The sequence below is a fragment of the Crassostrea angulata genome, chromosome 3, assembly GCF_025612915.1.
Source record: "Crassostrea angulata isolate pt1a10 chromosome 3, ASM2561291v2, whole genome shotgun sequence".
Classification (NCBI taxonomy): Eukaryota; Metazoa; Mollusca; class Bivalvia; order Ostreida; family Ostreidae; genus Magallana; species Magallana angulata.
In genome coordinates, this window is record NC_069113.1 from 34,403,624 (window position 1) to 34,424,417 (window position 20,794).

At 33.0% G+C, this 20,794-nt stretch overlaps 1 protein-coding gene across 2 annotated transcripts in view; it reads left to right on the forward strand.

Annotated features, from left to right (window-relative positions):
• Nucleotides 1-20,794, forward strand: part of LOC128176270 (sacsin-like) — an 83,157-nt gene that overhangs the window by 21,400 nt on the left and 40,963 nt on the right. The window lies entirely within an intron of this gene.

Consider the following 20,794-nt stretch of genomic DNA (forward strand, 5'->3'; position numbering starts at 1 on the left):
TTAAGTACGACTTAACAAAAACCTTTCCGATTTCAAGAACGACTTAACAAAAACAATCCGAATATGTTCAAGTACGACTTAGCAAATTTTTTGGTACGAGTTAATTTTACTTTGAACATAACGCTATTTTTTAAACCAAGGACGCGGAATCAAAAATTCCGGAAAAATCTATTTTTAAACCCCGATATCTCTGTAATGCGTCGTTCGATTTTCAAACGGATTTCAGTTTCGTATTCAGCATGACCAACTCTAGAAACCTAGTAAACAATTGAAATTCAAACGAAAAATTCAAAAATTCGAAAATTTAAAAACACTTCCGGTTTGGACCGGAAGTGACGGAAACTAAAGTCCAGCCTTATGTCCAAATTAAAACGATCAATGCTTCAACACAGAAAATTCCAAGTCTCTATCTTGAAGCGTTTTTAAAAAACGCCCTGGACAAAATCACTTTTTTCAAATTTAAAAATTGACGTTACGTAAAAACGGAAGTGACGTTGTTGTTGAAAATTTAACATCTTTGAGGGACAGTGATGTTCCATAATCCCTGAAAGTTTCATGTAAATCCGTTGAAAACTTTTTGAGATATTAAGCTTTAAAAAACTCAGAAAAATAAAGAAAAAGAATAATAACTAGAGCAAAGCTCGTTGCAAAGCAACGAGTGGGTCTTCCGTTAATGTCGGAAGTAAAGCTGGAAGTTCCTGTCAGAAGCAGAGCTCTTAAACCAATAACAAGAGTAACTAAAATAAAAAGATAAAAAAAATCGAATTATTCCTGGTACGACTTAATAAAATACGAATGATTTTAAGTACGACTTAACAAAAACCTTTCCGATTTTAAGAACGACTTAACAAAAAAAATCCGAATGTGTTTAAGTACGACTTAGCAATTATTTTTGGTACGAGTTAATTTTACTTTGAACATTACGCTATTTTTTAAACCAAGGACGCGGAAAGAAAATTTCCGGAAAAATCAATTTTTAAACCCCGATATCTCTATAATGCATCTTCCGATTTTCAAACGGATTTCAGTTTCGTATTCAGCATGACCAACTCTACAAACCTCATAAACATTTGAAATTGAAACGAAAAATTCGAAAATTCGAAAATTTTAAAACACTTCCGGTTTGGACCGGAAGTGTCTGAAACTAAATTCCAGCCTTATGTCCAAATAAAAACGATCAATGCTTCAACACAGAAAATTCCAAGTCTTTATCTTTAAGCGTTTTTGAAAAACGCCCTGGACAAAATCACTTTTTTTAAATTTAAAAATTGACGTAACGTAAAAACGAAAGTGACGTTGTACTTAAAAAATTAACATCTTTTAGGGACAGTAATGTGTCATAATCCCTGAAAGTTTTATGTAAATCCGTTGAAAACTTTTTGAGATATTAAGCTTTAAAAAAGTCAGAAAAATAAAGAAAAAGAATAATAATAATAATAATAACTAGAGCAAAGCTCGTTGCAAAGCAACGAGTGGGTCTTCCGTTAATGTCGGAAGTAAAGCTGGAAGTTCCTGTAAGAAGCAGAGCCCTTAAACCAATAACAAGAGTAACTAAAATAAAAAGATGAAAAAAATCGAATTATTCCTGGTACGACTTAACAAAATACGAATGATTTTACGTACGACTTAACAAAAACCTTTCTGATTTCAAGAACGACTTAACAAAAAAATCCGAATGTGTTCAAGTACGACTTAGCGATTATTTTTGGTACGAGTTAATTTCACTTTGAACATTACGCTATTTTTTAAACCAAGGACACGGAATCAAAATTTCCGGAAAAATCAATTTTTAACCCCCGATATCTCTGTAATGCATCGTCCGATTTTCAAACGGATTTCAGATTCGTGTTCAGCATAACAAACTCTACAAACCTCGTAAACATTTTAAATTAAAACGAAAAATTCGAAAATTCGAAAATTTTAAAACACTTCCGGTTTAGACCGGAAGTGACGGAAACTAATTTCCAGTCTTATGTCCAAATAAAAACGATCATTGCTTCAACACAGAAAATTCCAAGTCTTTATCTTGAACCGTTTTTGAAAAACGCCCTGGACAAAATTACTTTTTTAAAATTAAAAAATTGACGTAACGTAAAAACGGAAGTGATGTTGTAGTTGAAAATTTTAAATCTTTGAGGCACAATAATGCTTCATAATCCCTGAAAGTTTCATGTAAATCTGTTGAAAACTTTTTGAGATATTAAGCTTTGAAAAAGTCAGAAAAATAAAGAAAAAGAAAAATAATAATAATGAAAAAGAAACAATAGAATAACAAGAGGGTCTTCCGTTGAAAACGGAAGACCCTAAAAAGAAACAATAGAATAACAAGAGGGTCTTCCGTTGGAAACGGAAGACCCTAATAATAACTAGAGCAAAGCTCGTTGCAAAGCAACGAGTGGGTCTTCCGTTAATGTCGGAAGTAAAGCTGGAAGTTCCTGTAAGAAGCAGAGCTCTTAAACCATTAACAAGAGTAACTAAAATAAAAAGATGAAAAAATCGAATATTCCTGGTACGACTTAACAAAATACGAATGATTTTAGGTACGACTTAACAAAAACCTTTTCGATTTTAAGAACGACTTAACAAAAAAAATCCGAATGTGTTCAAGTACGACTTACCAATTATTTTTGGTACGAGTTAACTTTACTTTGAACATTACGCTATTTCTTAAACCAAGGACGCGGAATCAAAGTTTCCGGAAAAATCAATTTTTAAACTCCGATATCTCTGTAATGCATCGTCCGATTTTCAAACGGATTTCAGTTTCGTATTCAGCATGACCAACTCTACAAACCTCAAAAACATTTGAAATTGAAACGAAAAATTCGAAAAATCAAAAATTTTAAAACACTTCCGGTTTGGACCGGAAGAGTCGGAAACTAAATTCCAGCCTTATGTCCAAATAAAAACGATCAATGCTTCAACACAGAAAATTCCATGTCTCTATCTTGAAGCGTTTTTGAAAAACGCCCTGGACAAAATCACTTTTTTAAAAGTTAAAAATTGACGTTACGTAAAAACGGAAGTGACGTTGTAGTTGTAAATTTAACACCTTTGGGGCACAATAATGCTACATCATCCCTGAAAGTTTCATGTAAATCCGTTGAAAACTTTTTGAGATATTAAGCTTTAAAAAAGTCAGAAAAATAAAGAAAAATAAAAATAATAATAACTAGAGCAAAGCTCGTTGCAAAGCAACGAGTGGGTCTTCCGTTAATGTCGGAAGTAAAGCTGGAAGTTCCTGTAAGAAGCAGAGCTCTTAAACCATTAACAAGAGTAACTAAAATAAAAAGATGAAAAAATCGAATTATTCCTGGTACGACTTAACAAAATCCGAATGATTTTAAGTACGACTTAACAAACACCTTTCCGATTTCAAGAACGACTTAACAAAAAAAATCCGAATTGTTCAAGTACGACTTAACAATAATTTTTGGTACGAGTTAATTCTGCTTTGAACATTACGCTATTTTTTAAACCAAGGACACGGAAACAAAATTTCCGGAAAAATCAATTTTTAAACCCCGATATCTCTTTAATGAATCGTCCGATTTTAAAACGGTTTTCAGTTTTAGATTCAGCTTGATAAGCTCTATAAAACACATATTCATTTTTGATTTGATCAGAAAATTCATTTGATTTTCATTTCGAGCCTTATTACAGAGGTAAATCGATCAATTCATAACCATTGAAAATTTCAAGCCTCTATCTTAAAGCGTTTTTGAGAAAAATCCGGGACAAAATGTCTTTTTGAAATTTTTAAAAATGACGTCACGTCAAAACAGAGGTGACGTTCTCTTAAAAATTTTAACATTCTTAAGGGACGCCAACTTGCAAAAATCTCTGAAAATTTCATCAAAATCGGTAAAAAACCTTTTGAGTTATGAAGCAAAAAAGGAGTCAGAAGAAAAGAAAAAGAATAATAACTAGAGCAAAGCTCGTTGCAAAGCAACGAGTGGGTCTTCCGGTAATGTAAAGAGTAAAGCTTGATGTTCCTGCAAGAAGCAGAGTGTTTAAATCAAAAACAAGAGCAACTAAAACTAAAAGATAAAAAAATACGAATGATACTATGTACGAATTAACAAAAACCTTAACGATTCTAAGAACGACTTTACAAAAAAATAATTCCGAAGGTGTCAAAGTACTTAACAAAAATCGAATTATTTTTTGTATGAGTTTGAACTTTACGCTATTTTTGAAACCAAAAACGCAGAATCAAAATTTCCGAAAAATCAATTTTTAAACACCGATACCTGTTATGCATCGTCCGATTTAAAAACGGCTTTTAGTTTTGTACTCATCATGAAAATTACCGAAGTTACATATGTTTAATTTTTAATATTGAAAAATAATGAAAAACTAAAACAAGAGGCAAATGGGCCACATCGCTCACCTGAGGAACAATAGGTATGATACAATCAGCTTAATGGAGTCACAATGCAAACTATCTGGAAAATGTACAATAATACATGTATATCCTGTTTAAATAAAATCCATCCCCCCCCTAAATATTCTTATGTTTATGATCATTAGTTCCTTTTCTAAAAGGATGATTTTATATTGATTTTATAGTCATATCGCATGTTGAGTATTGCAGTTCTCAAAAAGATCCTTAACAATAGTTTATATATGGGATATAAACCTACATCAAACTCTGAACCTTCTTGTGAGGCCAAAGAACTGTCCTGGGGCCAAAGTCTTAACAATTATAAAGAATCATCTGGCTGATTAGTTTCAGAGAAGAAGATTTTTAAATATTTACTCTATATATTCCTATGTTAAAAACTTTGACCCCCCCCCCCCCCCACCCATTGTGGCCCAAACCTACCACCGGGGCAGTCTTTGCGCTTAACTTTAAGGGCAAGTGAGGTTACAAAATCTGGTAGCCCAAACAAAATTTTATTAGCCCAAATCAAGAACAATAAAAACAACTTGACAAAAAATGACTTATCATATTAAATTATATGATATTAATATTTAGTTATCCTTTTTATTCAAAAAATTACCTTTCACTATTCATGATTTTTTTATCTTTGATATGTTGTAGCCAGTGATAATAAGAAACTTTTATACTGAATTCATGATTATTTCAAATTCTGCATGTTAAAAGCAGAAATGGGTCAATAAATATCTGATTCCTGATTATCAACTCATCTCCGTACTTTCAGTACTTTGATTCAACACGTTGTCAATGAAAGACTGGCAATGCCTGCCAGACTGGCAATGCATAATATCGTAGGATAGAGACAAAGGACCAGTATGTTTCAATGACGAAGAAATAAGAGCTATTTGCATTATATCGCCCATTATGAATTCACGTTTGTACTCAAAATCCACTCCAAGAGATCCGATGATAGAAAGGGTCTTCTTGCTTCGCGAGCTGGGTTTTTCTAAAAATAGATTTTATGCTTAATATGGAACAAGGTTTTCCCCCTGTAAGTTGTTGAATTCATGAGCGGCGATTGAACAAAAACTACTTTGATTTGTTTTATTTTGTAAACATCAAGAAAAACTTTTCAAAAGCATTTCAAATTGACAATCAAACAAAAGAGGTTAATGCATGCACTATTTTCATTAGCGCATGAATAATGTAGTGCAAAATATTCGCAGAAACAGCTATGATAACAAGGACTCGCTCGCTTTGCGAGCCGACTCAAAAATGGTATCATAATTTCAATTACCGCCGGAATCAACGTACTAGCTCATCGATCAGGCATGCGTGAAAATAATATTTGGTAGACCGATCCTGATTTTACTAGCCTCGGTCATCGGGCTACCGCTTAATTTCGAAGACTGCCGGGGTCATGATTTTCACAACTTTGTATCTACACCACCTGAGGATGCTTCCACATAAGTTTCAGCTTTCCTGGCTGATTAGTTTCTGAGAAAAAGATTTTTAAAGACTTTCTCTATATATTCCTATGTAAAACTCCATTCCCCCATTGTGGCCCCACCATACCACCTGGGACTATGATTTGAACAAACTTGAATGTACACTACCTGAGAATGCTTCCACTTTAATTTGAGCTTTTCTGGCCTAATAGTTTTTGAGAAGAAGATTTTAAAAGATTTTCTCTATATATTCCTATGTAAAACTTGATCCCCCTCTTGTGGCCCCTCCCTACCCCCGGGGACCATGATTTGAACAAACTTGAATCTACACTACCTGAGGATGCCTCCACACAAGTTTAAGCATTTCAGCCGAATAGTTTTTGAGAAGAAGGTTTCTGAAAAATACCAACAAATTTTCAACAATTCTCAATTATCTCCCCTTTAAAGAGGGTGTGGCCCTTCATTTGAACAAAATTTAATCCCCTTCACCTAGTGGTGCTTAGTGCCAAATTTGGTTGAAATCTGCCCAGTGCTTCTTGGGAAGAAGATGAAAATATGAAAAGTTTACAACAACGACAAATTGTGATCAGAAAAGCACACTTGAGCCTTTGGTTCAGGTGAGCTAAAAATAAAATAAAGGAATCATAATTACATAGTTTTATTGAAAAACAAATTTTCACAGCTAACAATTGTAAATTACTTTAAACAGCCATAATTTTGTTTGTTATAATTTCTTATCAAACACAAACTACATCAAGGCATGATGCTTTCTTAAAGTTCCATTACAGTAACTGTTCATGAATTATCCGATTTAATTTGAATTACTGGTAAATAGTCTGTAGAACACATTAAGGAATATGCATGTGGGTAGAGGTGACAGGTTAACCTCAAGAGCTGAAAAGAATCAACAGGTAAAAACCATGTGGCCACCAATAGCTGAAATTAAAAAAATCAATAGGCTGTGTTAATACATGTACCGGTACTAATAATAGCTGTGTTTACATTAACATATCCATAGTATTTCTGAAAAAAAATTACACTGAACATGCATGCAGTGTAATTAGTATGACATATCCCGATTCATGACATTAGATGGCACAGGACAGTTTTTTTTTTATACATTTCATTGTAGCCTGGGGACGTGTGTCTTCGGAACCCTGTAACTAGAATTTCCTCAGTTCCCATTCAGCACAAATACCTTTAATTCACTCTTTATAAGGCCAATCAACAATTTCTGAAGAAAATTACTAGTCAAAACCTGTAAAATTTTCTACATACTGGTTTTTATGAGATATTGACCCTTCCATATTTTGCTACTTTTTCAGCTTTTTAGACCTCCCCCAGCCAATTCCCTGCAAAGGGTTGACCTTCCGTACAATGTGCATGTTGCACCATCACATGTCAGAAACTTACCGGTGTTTAGTTTATAATGTCCCATCAACCTACTTTTTGTGTTATTTACCTTCCCGTCTGTAACTTGCATTTTCACTGTCTAAAAATCAACACAACAGTCATAGCCACAGATTTCGCATTTTACTTCTGAATCTCATGTACCTAACATATGGGGCCTACATATTGAATATCAATTTCAACAAGAGACATCCCCCTAACTAATGATAATCATTAAAAATCATTTCATGAATTTTAGCAACACTCATGAGCCTTCAAGTACAGCAACTCTCAATTTTACAAAAATATTGACGGGTACTTTATCCGAAACTGTCCCTTGCTACCTTTAACTTACACTAACATTCTCTGAAAAGTCATCTTGTCTTAAACTTACAAAGCTTATGCTTTCTGTGAAAAAGTATGCCTCATTTTGCCAATTCCATTTAGGATTAAGAAAAATATGGCCATTTAAGTGAACCCAGCATTTCCACTTTCCTCTATTTAACACAGATTGATAGGGCTCTCCATAAATAAAGCATCTTTACCTAATCTTATAGAGGTCAACTGTTGTTCAACCTCCCTAAATAAGAAACCTTATTCAAAACTACATACATATACATGATATTATCATGACAAAAGCATCACATCACTTAGAAATACCCTTACATGTATACCCTCCCCCTATTTTTTGATTTTCCTAAGAAGCATTAGTTTGAACACTTTAAAGTAGATCCAGTGTTCTGTAATGTCATACTTTTTTGTAAAACTTTGAGTTCTTTAAAATTTGTGCAAGATAGTTTTATCTATTTTATGCGAATATAATAACACAGAAGTAATTAGAATTATTGTTAGGTTCAAGATATTTTCGCAGCTTAATTTTATGCAAAATTTCCAATTTCTTATACATTTTATCGATGCAGAGGGGAAATAACTCTTTTTCTTACTTTTCTCTCAGTTGTATGTCTAAATGCCATAGTTTTTCTTATCCCAACAATGAATTTTAAAAGTTTTCTGATAAAGTTGACAATAAAATTAAACAAGATAAACAAATTTCTGCCTACAAAATTTTTATTTTTAACCAAAAAACTACGGTTTTCTGATTCGAAAATATGATTTAGTTTATGTTTATCAGGCATCTCAAAAAGTGTGATGACATGTATATTTTTTCTAACAATTGATGAAATTAAAGTCTATTAAGTTGAAATCGATTCGGTTTTTCAACTTTCATCAGAGAATTTTACGAGTATGGAGTTACCTTAACCTAATATTATGAAACTTGTGGCAATTCCCTTGAGTCATTTCTCACACATATTTGAAAACAACCATCACTGATATTGAAAATTGATCTTTTCTTGATAAATGGATGAAATGTAACATTTTTTTTCACAAAAAGACATGCCGCCATACATGTGATTTCTTGTTTTCATGAAACAGTAAGCTTGTAATCATATTTAGTGAATATCTTATTTATTCTGGTTTCTAGTCTCCTTTTAACTTTGCTAAAATAGTAAGACCTACAAGTGTGATAACTGCTCTTTATTAAAATGAAATTCAAACACAACCGGGTACCTGGGGACGGATGAGAATTCCATGATAATTAAATGTTCAAATTTTACATGTTTTCCTACATTTTTGATGCATATATACAATAAAAGGGTAAAAATATGTTGTTTCTTGATCATTTCGAGAGTAATTATTATAGCAGATGTTATTTCAAGGTCAAATGTACATTTACATATCCAACATGCAATGGTAATGGAGACAATTGGAAAGAGGGGGTGGCTTTTTGAATTCTGTAAATATATCTAAAATATCACTTTTGGATAGGAAGGAGCAAAAACTTGAGTTTTTTGACATATTGTATACTTTGATAACTGCATTTGTCTACATGTGAATTTTATTTGAAAGAAAAATATGCTGTTTTAAAAAAATTGAGTTATATAAGTCAGTTGCTTAATGTTATTTCATGAAATCAGACAGCAAAATTGCTGCAAATTTATCATTTAAATAATTCAATTGATCAAAACTCTTTTACATTATTAATTCTTATCTCGGTAATTAACTTAAGCCTATTAATTGTCATCAGGATAGGAAATACCTACTTTCTAAGCCAATTTACTCTAGTGGTGGTCATTCTACACATTTAAAAGGGAGTTACTTCCCTTGTATATTATAGCTAATAAATCATGTAATGACATATATATAACCAACAAAATCATCCATTTTCCCAAAATAGACTACTTTTAGTACAAAATCCACTCAAAATTACAGTAAAATGAGAAATCTGAAAATACCATGTAGTCTTGAAACTTACACTAGCTAACATTCTCTGAAAAGTCATCTTGTCTTAAACTTACAAAGCTTATGCTATTCTGAGAAAAAGTATCCCTCATTTTGCCAATTCCATTAAGGATTAAGAAAAATATGGCCATTTAAGTGAACCCAGCATTTCCACTTTCCTCTATTTAACACAGATTGATAGGGCTCTCCATAAATAAAGCATCTTTACCTAATCTTATAGAGGTCAACTGTTGTTCAACCTCCCTAAATAAGAAACCTTATTCAAAACTACATACATATACATGATATTATCATGACAAAAGCATCACATCACTTAGAAATACCCTTACATGTATACCCTCCCCCTATTTTTTGATTTTCCTAAGAAGCATTAGTTTGAACACTTTAACCAAATATTATGAAATTTAAATGCTTCTATTCTGATCAATTGAATTTTTAAGCAGCGTGAAATTAAAACCATCCATTCGATTCTTTAGTAAAAATCATGAAATTTTAACACGGTGGAATTAAAACGACTTACAGTATTTCATCCAAACAGCCTCAAAGTATAATTTTCTGCTATACCATTTTTTATTAAATGAATTCTACTGGGTTTTTTTTTTTGCAAATAAATTTAGCGAGGATTTTTTTCTCTTTTCTTATTAATGTCAGGTTCTAAAAACAATATTATGTTTAGTATGTATAAAATTCCATAAATTTTTTTACAAAGCTTTGGATTTTAGTTGCACAATGAAAAAATGAGGGATTGCACGATAATACATGCTCATTTTGAAATTTAAAGCATTGTTAATTTCTTTTACTAGATAGAGATATGCACAAAATGATGTTGCTCTGTGATGCTTTGCCAAGATTAAAAGCATGAGAGAGAGAGGGGGAGAGAGAGAGAGAGATCTGAGGCACATGTAGTAAAAATTATTACATACATTAGTCTTACTGTAAAAATTGTTTACAATGTAGATGTGTTCTGCATGTAAAGTTTACCTAAAATGAATCAATAAAATTCAATATATATAATAATAAAAGATAAACTAATCTCAAAGAATTTACAATGGTTCTGTGAAATAATCAAATCTTGAGAAAAATGTTTTATAGATATCAGGGAACATAAATCTAAAATCTGAACTTAAAGTTCTTTTCATCTTGCACTCTGTTTTACATGCTCTTTCACAGGCGATAATCATATATAACGGCGAGCCAAACAAAAGTTCTAATTTTAATTAGACTGAACAGGCACGTAGCATCGTTTTTGAAAGTGGGGGGGCCAGACTCATCCAAAAAATCTTGACAAGCAAAAAAAAAAAAAAAAAAACACTTTCCCAAAATCCAAAATCTTCAAAATCCTAATCTGTGTGGGGTGGGGGGTGGGCTGGCGTAATATATAACTTCAATTTCAATCCTATTTTGTGGGACCAACTCCATGGTAATTCAATTTCTCATATGTAAATTATAAAAAATTCGTTGCTGCGAGAAAAAGTGGGGGGGGGGGAACCCCCCCCCCCCCCCGGCTCCCCCTGATGCTACGTGCCTGCTGAATATTTACCATGTCAAATATATTTATTTAATTAAGCACAAGCCTGTCTGAGTTCTTTAATTCATTAATTAAGTGGAGGTGATATGGTAAAGATCTGCTATATTCAAATATTTAGGGTAAAGTTATCATCATGCAAACATGCACTCTAATTACAACATTCTACTCGTGTGTGCCTTTGGACCCCTAGCCCTTTTAATTGCACAGTTTTACAGTGTGTGGCGTGTTGTTCAATACAAAATAAGACATTATATAATAATAAATAGAAATTCAAAGAGCAGTGTGCAAAACATACACGTGAGAATACATTGGACAGATAATATCCCGAGATTTCTCTGACTCAAATGCCCGCTTTCATATTGTTACGCACGTCAAAAGCGGAGGTTAGAGTCAGAGGAATGTCGGAATAGATTGAAAAGTGCACAAACACCTTGAAAAGAAAAAGTCAATACGATATATCCTGTATTGAAACATACCTTTATAATCTGTCATACGTTAGTTGAGCTGAAATTTCCACTATCGCCGTCTTGCAGGCCATTCTTCTAACACACCGCTATCAGCTGTTGTTCGCAGTCAAAACACGGCGAGTTGACATGATGAATCGTACGATAATTATTTCGATTTAAACTATTAAGACTAATAAAAACTAACAACGTAATTATCGACCGAATTAACGAAATTGTTTCAATAAACACTCTGATTAACTATATAAAAAAGGAGTTCGGTTTTATGACCTGTACGAAATCTTTTCAGCAGGAGTTACTTTCAGTGTGAATTTTGCACTATTTTTTAAACCAATAACGAGGAATCAACATTTCCGGAAAAATCAATATTTAAACCGCGATATCTCTGCAATGCAGTATCCGATTTTAAAACGAATTTAAGTTTTGTATTTAGCATTGCAAACTCTACAGTATGCATCTAATTTGATGTTTTTTTTATAAAGTTTTATTATCAGTACGAATTGTTACAGTAGAAGTTACTTTCAGTGTGAATTTTGCACTATTTTTGAAACCAAGAACGCGGCATCAAAATTTCCGGAAAAATCAGTTTTTAAACCCCGATATCTCTTTAATGCATCCTCCAAATTTCAAAAGCTTTTCAGCTTTAGATTCAGCATAAAAAGCTCTACAAATTACGTTTACGTTTTTTGTTTGATCAAAAAATTCAATTTTTCGAAAAATTTGATTCGCTTCCGGTTTCGACCGGAAGTGACGAATATTTATTATATAGCCTCATTACAGAGGTAAATCGACCAAATCATAACCATTGAAAATTTCAAGCCTCTATCTTGAAGCGTTTTTGAGAAAAGTCCCGGACAAAATGACTTTTTAAAAATTTTAAAAATGACGTTACGTCAAAACGGAAGTGACGTTGTCTTTAAAATTTTAACATCTTTGAGGGACGATATCTTGCTAAAATCTCTGGAAATTTCATTGAAATCGGTTGAAAAATTTTTGAGTTATGAAGCAAAAAAGGAGTCAGAAAAAAAAGAAAAAGTATAATAATAATAAAAAGAAACCGAAGAAAAACAAAAGGGTCTTCCGTTCCGGAAACGGAAGACCCTAACTAGACACGATCTCGTTGCGAGCAACGAGGAGGTCTTCCGTCCGATTTTTAAAAGGTAAATCACGTCATTGACTTTAATTTTCGACAACAAAACATGATATGGAAATAGGAGTGAAGTACTAATGCTTACCTGTAATGCTTTTTATAAGTCCTCTTACGTTGCTTTTTTAAATACTTGCATTTCTTTCAATTGAAATAGACAAGATTAAACTTTTTTTTACCTCTGGCCCCTAATATCCCTAGTTAGGTAACGCATGAGAAAATCATTATATTGTAAGGATATATAAACGTATTATACCTAAAGTCTGTCCCAAGATATTTTTGCCACACATTCTCTTAAATTATTTGATATTTGTAAATATCTCTTGATTCAGACGATGTTCATTCGATAGTATGAAAAAATCCCAAGATTTCCCTTTTGAAACGCCCCCTCTAGCTTGTCAGGTTTTAATACACGGCTAAAAAAAGAATGTCTACGGGGATTTTGCATTGCATCAGCCATTATAAAGCCCGGATGATAATTTTAAAAAATTGTGCTAGATATTCCGAAAGACTTCCGAATTGAGGAAAGATGTAAACATTCCCCATTATAAATATCCGTAGGAAATCTGTTTTCGATCCTGTGAATGTTTACGAAGGAAAAATGGTAATTTGTAAATGAAGTTTGACCCCTAAAAACGTTATTACCTAATTACGTAACACATGTTAATATCAATAAATTTCTTGGATACATAACAGTTGAGATCGACACAAAATTTTAAATTTTGTTTAATTCATGTGATTTTGAATGACAACAGTTGTGAATGGAATTGGAGATCATTGTGGAGAATAAGCAGGTATTGAAAATATTTAATGCACATGATATCATCATGCACATGACAAATAAAGTGTCTTACACATGTAAATCTTAATGTTAAAGCTGCTTGGTCCGATTTTCAATAAAATAATTGTACGCTTTTAAACGATGGTTATGCTAAGTATGTGTGCAATAATATACGTTGCAGTACATGTAGTTTTCCCTGTCAATTAAGCCATATTTCAATGAAAAAATTATGTACATGTTGAAACTCGTTGAATCCGGATGTTGTTTATTACGGCATGCTGCCCAATCCGGCGACATTATTCAGCCCCTTGACATTTTCCCATCATTTTTGTTTAAAAAAAATTTATGCAATCCGGATCCTATCTATTCTGTTAACCGGCGCAATGAAAAAGCCTACTGCATATTATTAGTGAGAGTTATCTCCCGTAGTCCGTCCACTTATCGATCGATCGGCCTTCTGCGAGGTATTAATGCTCAATTATTGACCAATTTTTCTGTCGTTGCTATTGATTTAAACGACTGTTAATATAGATCCAAAGAAGCAACTTTTTTCAGTTAATACCGTAAAGTCTTGTTATGAATTGCAATTGGATAATTAGATTATAGTTCACCCAATTTTTTTCAGGCCGTGATTCAGGATACTGCGGGAGTAAGACTGCCGATATCGTTTGTTATCCCCGTTGCATGGCTACACGTACAGAGTTGCATATAATTCTGTCAAAATGCTCAATTTTTTTTTTATATAAAATTCTCATTTATATTAATATTTATCTATTGTTTCCCTGCATCAAAACAGTTCTCGCCATCAGGTATTTCAGCCACCTGTTGACTTGTTAATGTTTTGTTTAACAATTTACGGTTAAGCATGCACTTTTCAGGTAAATCGGATGTTTGAAAAATTATCAATAACGACGATTTAATTCAAGGATTACCATTGTATGTATTCCGTTATGGATTTATTGTTTGAAAAAAAATATTTAAAATGAAAATTTGTACCGTAAATAAGATCGATGAAATCTAATATATTTCAGAACATTTGAACATTTTGCAAGAATACACGATCAGGACCTACTGCATTAAATACTAAAATTAATTTGCAACAATATCCTCTAAACCGGATGTTGCCTAATCCGGCCATTTTTTTTTTCAGAACCACCCTCCGCCGGATTAGACAAGTTTTGTTGTGTATTCGCAAAATAATCGACATAAAAGGGTTTTGCGTTATTTCGCCGCGTGTTTAAACTGGTCCCTTACGTCGAAGCTAGTATGATTGTATTACGACTTTGACATCTGTTTTTTTTAATATAATCTATTATAACATATAAAATATACAGCATGACTATTTAAACAAAAATAAAGCAGTGTACATTTGTTCATTAATAGTTTTGATGTTTACGTTGTTTATAATCATTGCAAAACATGCAGGATGAATAAACTCAATCATTCGGAGGATGAAACCCAACGGTTTCCTTTTTTAAACATTCCAATGATGTATTTTGAGGGGTTTTTGTATGCCCCAAATTTATTTTTATTTACTTTGAATATTTCTAACGTTGAAAGGAGAGCACTTCCGTTTAAATACGTCTATAACTTTGTAAGATTATTCATTAGGTTTGCAAGGAAAATTATTTGATACTGTAATGGCCGACAAATCGGAACATGCAGCTTGAAGAAATTTCTCAACTTATTATACCTCGAAACGTTATTTCAAATCAGGCACCAAACAATGAAGGGAAATGGAAATATTCGGCGGATCCAAATGTTAAAATATTCTTATGATAAAAATTGGTATTTATGGCAAACAGATTAATCATTTTTTATCTCTTAAAGATATAATCGCACCTGTGTTTTGTATCCATCTCTTTTAAACTCTTTGTAGCCAAATCTGTCAAAATTCGTGGTCGTTTCACCCTCTTGTTGCAACCCCAAACCCCGCTGAAATGTTCACAATCGATGCGCTGATGAACGAAAGACTCGACTAGAAAAACTTGCTGCATGGGCCGTCGTCTAACATCAGAAACTTTTACATTTCAAAAAGTGTCATTTTTTGTTAAGTTACAGGAACATTGTCATTCATGCACATAAAATTTGTACAAATTAAGTTATAAGTTATTCAACCAGTGTTTGAAATTTGAGACCGTTCTTGAAATATTTGGGAAAGAAATTTTAGGGGTCATCCTTTCATCTTCCTATCGGGCCCGTGTAACAAATTTGAGCCATTTCCGAATAAATGTGTGCACAAAATCGTTAATAAAAGAATGCAGGTAACGGGAGCTTTTAACACGGGAGCAGGGAGTGCTTTAAAACTCATATTTACATGTATTAATTTACCTTGTAAAATTATCAGTCATAGGCATTAGATAACTGATATTGCCTGATTGGCGAATTTGATTTGCCTATTGACTCCATGACATCTACAATTTCGCTTAGTTAAACGTACACATTTTAAAAAAATTGTATATAACACTGGCGTCAGAAGCAAATTGAAAGGGGGGGGGGGGGGCTAGACTAATCCTCAGAAATATTGAGAAAAAGGTAATTCCCAAAATCATGGAAATCCTAATCCGTGCGGGGGGGGGGGGGGGGGGGGGGGGGGGCTGGACTGCATCTGAATCCAACTTCTCAGTCTTTCAAGGTATATTTAGGAACAATAATCTTTCCTGCGAGAAAAAGTGGGGGGGGGGGGGCTGAACCCTCTATCAGCCTATGTTTGTAATGGTTAGGTATAACTTTGCAAAAAAAGTGGGCTAGCCCCCCCCCCCCCCCCGGTTCCGACGCCTATGTATAAGCATGTACTCCAATCAGGTATTGTACTTTACAGAACGTTTTTTACGCGATCGCCGAGCGCTTTTTTGGGGGGGGGGAAGAACAGTCCTAATCAGACAGCAAATACATAATACAGCATACAGACGTTTTTATTAATATAATTATATATAATTTATGAATAAACTATTTAAGTGTGCTTGAATATGCAAATTTTAAAGCCAATTCGATTTGTATTAGACAATTAATCTACTAAGTCTAGTGTTCGCTACTCGATCTTCAACTGTCCGAATACAGTCAAAACTTTTACAATGAATGTACATGTACATTACATTTTTAAAACTCACATATTCTTTCAGAATCAAAAAAAATTAATTTATAAATGAATATAATCAGCAATGAGTTTGCTTTTTAATGAATCTGACTACCACTGAGAAGATGTGACCCTTATTATTTTACGGCCTGAATGTAAATAAAACCTCAACTTGTTTAAAAATGGTTTGTTCTATCGTGCCCGTACCTACCGCAAGCATGTAACATTGGACTTCTTAAGCTGCCTTATCTCGAACGCTTATTAAATATATTTCAACTTTTACTTACTACATCCTGCTTAACACACACACACACTCTCTCTCTCTCTCTCTCTCTCTCTTTCTCTCTCATAACTCATAAAAATTCGAATATTTTGTTAGCCAAATGAAGTATCACATTATCATAGATATGTGAATATCGCCTATATTTTGTTGAAATTGGTAGTGTAATGCATTTAATTCTCAGCAGCAAAATGTCACAAACGGACACAAGTGAATTTATTTACATTTCAAATCGTACGACTGTAAAACGTACAATTGTATTATATTCATTGATGGCAGCTTTTTTTCCCTTTATTATACGAACTATGATTTAAATCAATGGTTTGATGCATCGTTAACCAATGTAATTGGAAATGAAAACTAGAGCAGAGTTGAAAATATATGTGATGTGGTGTCAAACGATTATAATTACTAAACTTTCAGTTCTGCTTTTGTTATAAAAGCCTGCATATAAAACGTGTATTGAAAAAGAAAATGTTTTAGGAAAACTATTTGTCGCACACAGTTTATGTAATCGTAACAAACATTATTTAAAAAATGAGATATTTAATGGCGAGTTAAATTTTCAGATGGTAGCAAGCATTGTTGTTAACAGTATGTACTCATGGGTCATGTCAGGAATTGTGGGGTTTTTTTAAAAACCGAACCCGTTTACAAAACACGTAACCCTTTCTCTAAGATAACTTCTTTATTTAAATATTTCTAATTTTTGAAAACAATGTACAATTTAGAATTGTTGCGAGCTGACAAAATTTACAGACCCTGAAACGTACTACTATACAAAAAAAGCGTGCGACTTCCGTGCAAGAAACGTTTCATGTTAACCGTTTAGCGTTTTGTGTGAATCGTGAAGCGTTTCGTGTAAACTGTTTAGCGTTTCGGACAAAGCGTGCAGAGTTTCGGACAAAGCGTGTAAATCGTTTCGAGCAAAGCGTGTGAGAACCATGTGAAACGTTCATCAGATTTCATTCGGAACTCTCTGACAATTTGTTTCAAAATGGCGCCCGTGTTTTACATTACATGTACTTTAAACTGTTTGTAATTGGCAAAACTCTTTTGTAGGTATTTACATTGAAAAAAATCTAGAGGAAATGATATACTTATCTTTTTACAAAATTGAATTTATTTTTAACAAACAAAAGAAAGGTATATGTATTAAAAGACGACTAGTTACAGAGTACATGTATATATAACGTTTTTATACGATGTTTCAGTACTGGTCCAATATTTGCCAGTATCGAATGATTTTTAAAATTATTAAAAGTAATTTAGAAAAATTACTAGTGGAAGACGAAGTTGAGGTTTTAAAAAATCCTAGCTAGGTAATTATAAAACAGAAATAAATATTCTATCAGTGCGTGAAGTTGTTTGCCACTTTGTATTTTGAAGAGGATTTATATAGGCTTTGCCTTTTGCCTTATCCATTTGATTACTCAATAAAATATGTTTAAATTAAGTTGTTTGCCATTTGCACGATTATTTACCGAATTGTTTACAAATTAAAAATGTGACCCAGATATGAGCTGCCGGAAGATCAAAGCAGAAAAAACGAAAGTGTGAAATCAATTAAACCTAACTATGAAAACAAGTGAAAAGCTGTCAATGTGACAGCAAACCGGGTTTTCTTTTATGTAAAGTGTATCCATAATCCATGTCAACTCTTATCCAGTGAAATGGAGTACCCTACATGTATATGCAACATTTTACCAAAAAATGACTAAGTTCAAAAGCTAGTATTGTTTTCATAAATTATCGGAAATCAAAATCCTAGCAATATGCACACCTCTGATATATGTACAATTGATCTGCAAAAGAACAACTTCCTATCTTGAGAACTGTAGGAGGAGTTATCCGTACAATGAGGGTACCCTATATGCAATATTTTGCCAAAAAATGACTAAGTTCAAAAGCTGGTATTTTTTTGATAAATTATCGGAAATCAAAATCCTAGCAATATGCACACCTCTGATATATGTACAATTGATCTGCAAAAGAACAACTTCCTATCTTGAGAACTGTAGGAGGAGTTATCCGTACAATGAGGGTACCCTATATGCAATATTTTGCCAAAAAATGACTTAGTTCAAAAGCTGGGTATTTTTTCGATAAATTATCAGAAATCAAAATCCTAGCAATATGCACACCTCTGATATATGTACAATTGATCTGCAAAAGAACAACTTCCTATCTTGAGAACTGTAGGAGGAGTTATCCGTACAATGAGGGTACCCTATATGCAATATTTTGCCAAAAAATGACTAAGTTCAAAAGCTGGTATTTTTTTGATAAATTATCGGAAATCAAAATCCTAGCAATATGCACACCTCTGATATATGTACAATTGATCTGCAAAAGAACAACTTCCTATCTTGAAAACTGTAGGAGGAGTTATCCGTACAATGAGGGTACCCCATATGCAATATTTTGCCAAAAAATGACTAAGTTCAAAAGCTGGTATTTTTTCGATAAATTATCAGAAATCAAAATCCTTGCAATATGCACACCTCTGATATATGTACAATTGATCTGCAAAACAACAACTTCCTATCTTGAAAACTGTAGGAGGAGTTATCCGTACAATGAGGGTACCCTTTTGGCAGCCGCCCGCCCGCCCGCCATCCGCTCGCCCGCCATTTTCACCATTTTAATAACCGGATTTTTCCGTTGGAAAACCCGGTTAATAAGTTTGTTATTGATCCCTATTTAGTGGATAATTAGTAAATATAATTCATTTAGAAAGATAATGCATCATATCAAATAATAATGGAGCTTTGAATGAAATTACGACTTCAAATAGAACCACGTGTAGTTTTCCTAGTTTCGGTTCATTGCGACAGAAGTATTATTTGGCTGCATATATTGATAGATATACGGGAAAAACAAAGGAAAATGGCAACTACTTATCATCAATTACTATTATAAAGTGTTTTTATGAAAAATTCAATATTATAAAGTAACGCAAATGAAAACTGTTCAAGTCCAGTTTTCATTTGACGGGAAAACGGTATGATAAAAATAACGATCATATTATTTGTTTAAAAGACATATTCCCACAATTGTTTTTCCTTCTTCATTTATAAGTCCATTAACATGTACCTCTAGTATGTTTTTGAAATTAATTCGCCTCAAAATATTCGGTCAGAAGTGATAAAGGGCGCTTAATTCGATACTGGGAAACTAATTCGAAACTAGGTAAATGGAGGGGGTGTTGAAATTACTTCCTTTATATTTTCGGAAGTTTGATACTACAGTTTGGAAGGACAAAGAAACGCGATTTAAACATAAAATAAAAACATTTGGAATTCCGATAATAATCGTTTGTATAAACCAGCATACTTTCGGCGGTAACTTTATGCCAGTTGTACGCGCAAAGACTTTCGTTAACATGTCAAATGAAAACAGGTACATGTTAACATGTAAAGCTTTTTACACTCATATTACACAAATCTCATACAAAATAACATTGTAACGACCTTTATGAGATCCCAACAAACAACTTTTCCAGCGACAGCCATATCAAAATCCTAACCGTTTTTGAGTTATTAAGCAAACAATTTTAGGTGCCATTGGCCCTTAATTTAAGGCGCCAGCCCTTTTTTATTGGTGTCAAATGAAAGCCCTTGATATTTTGCACAACTTTTATTCTACATGTCTTAACAAAATATTTTTCGTTTAAAAGATATAAAGGAAAACATGTCTAAATTTTTGCACTCTTTTGAATCCTGTTTTTTGACCCCCTATCTTCTCCTAAATAAAAAAACATAATCTAAAAACAAAAACAAATGTGCACAACTACAATGTCTCCGTTATTCAAATTCGTTGGATTCCCATTCCCTGCTATCATAGTCTCGGAGCCTTTGTCTGGAAACAAAAGGCCCTAAAAATTTTTAAAAGGGGTATAACTCTTTAACGGAAAGGGAATTCTAAATTTTATGAATCGCTTAAGATAGTCTTTTGTAAAGTACATTAGCCCTGAAAATTTGAGCAAAAACCGTT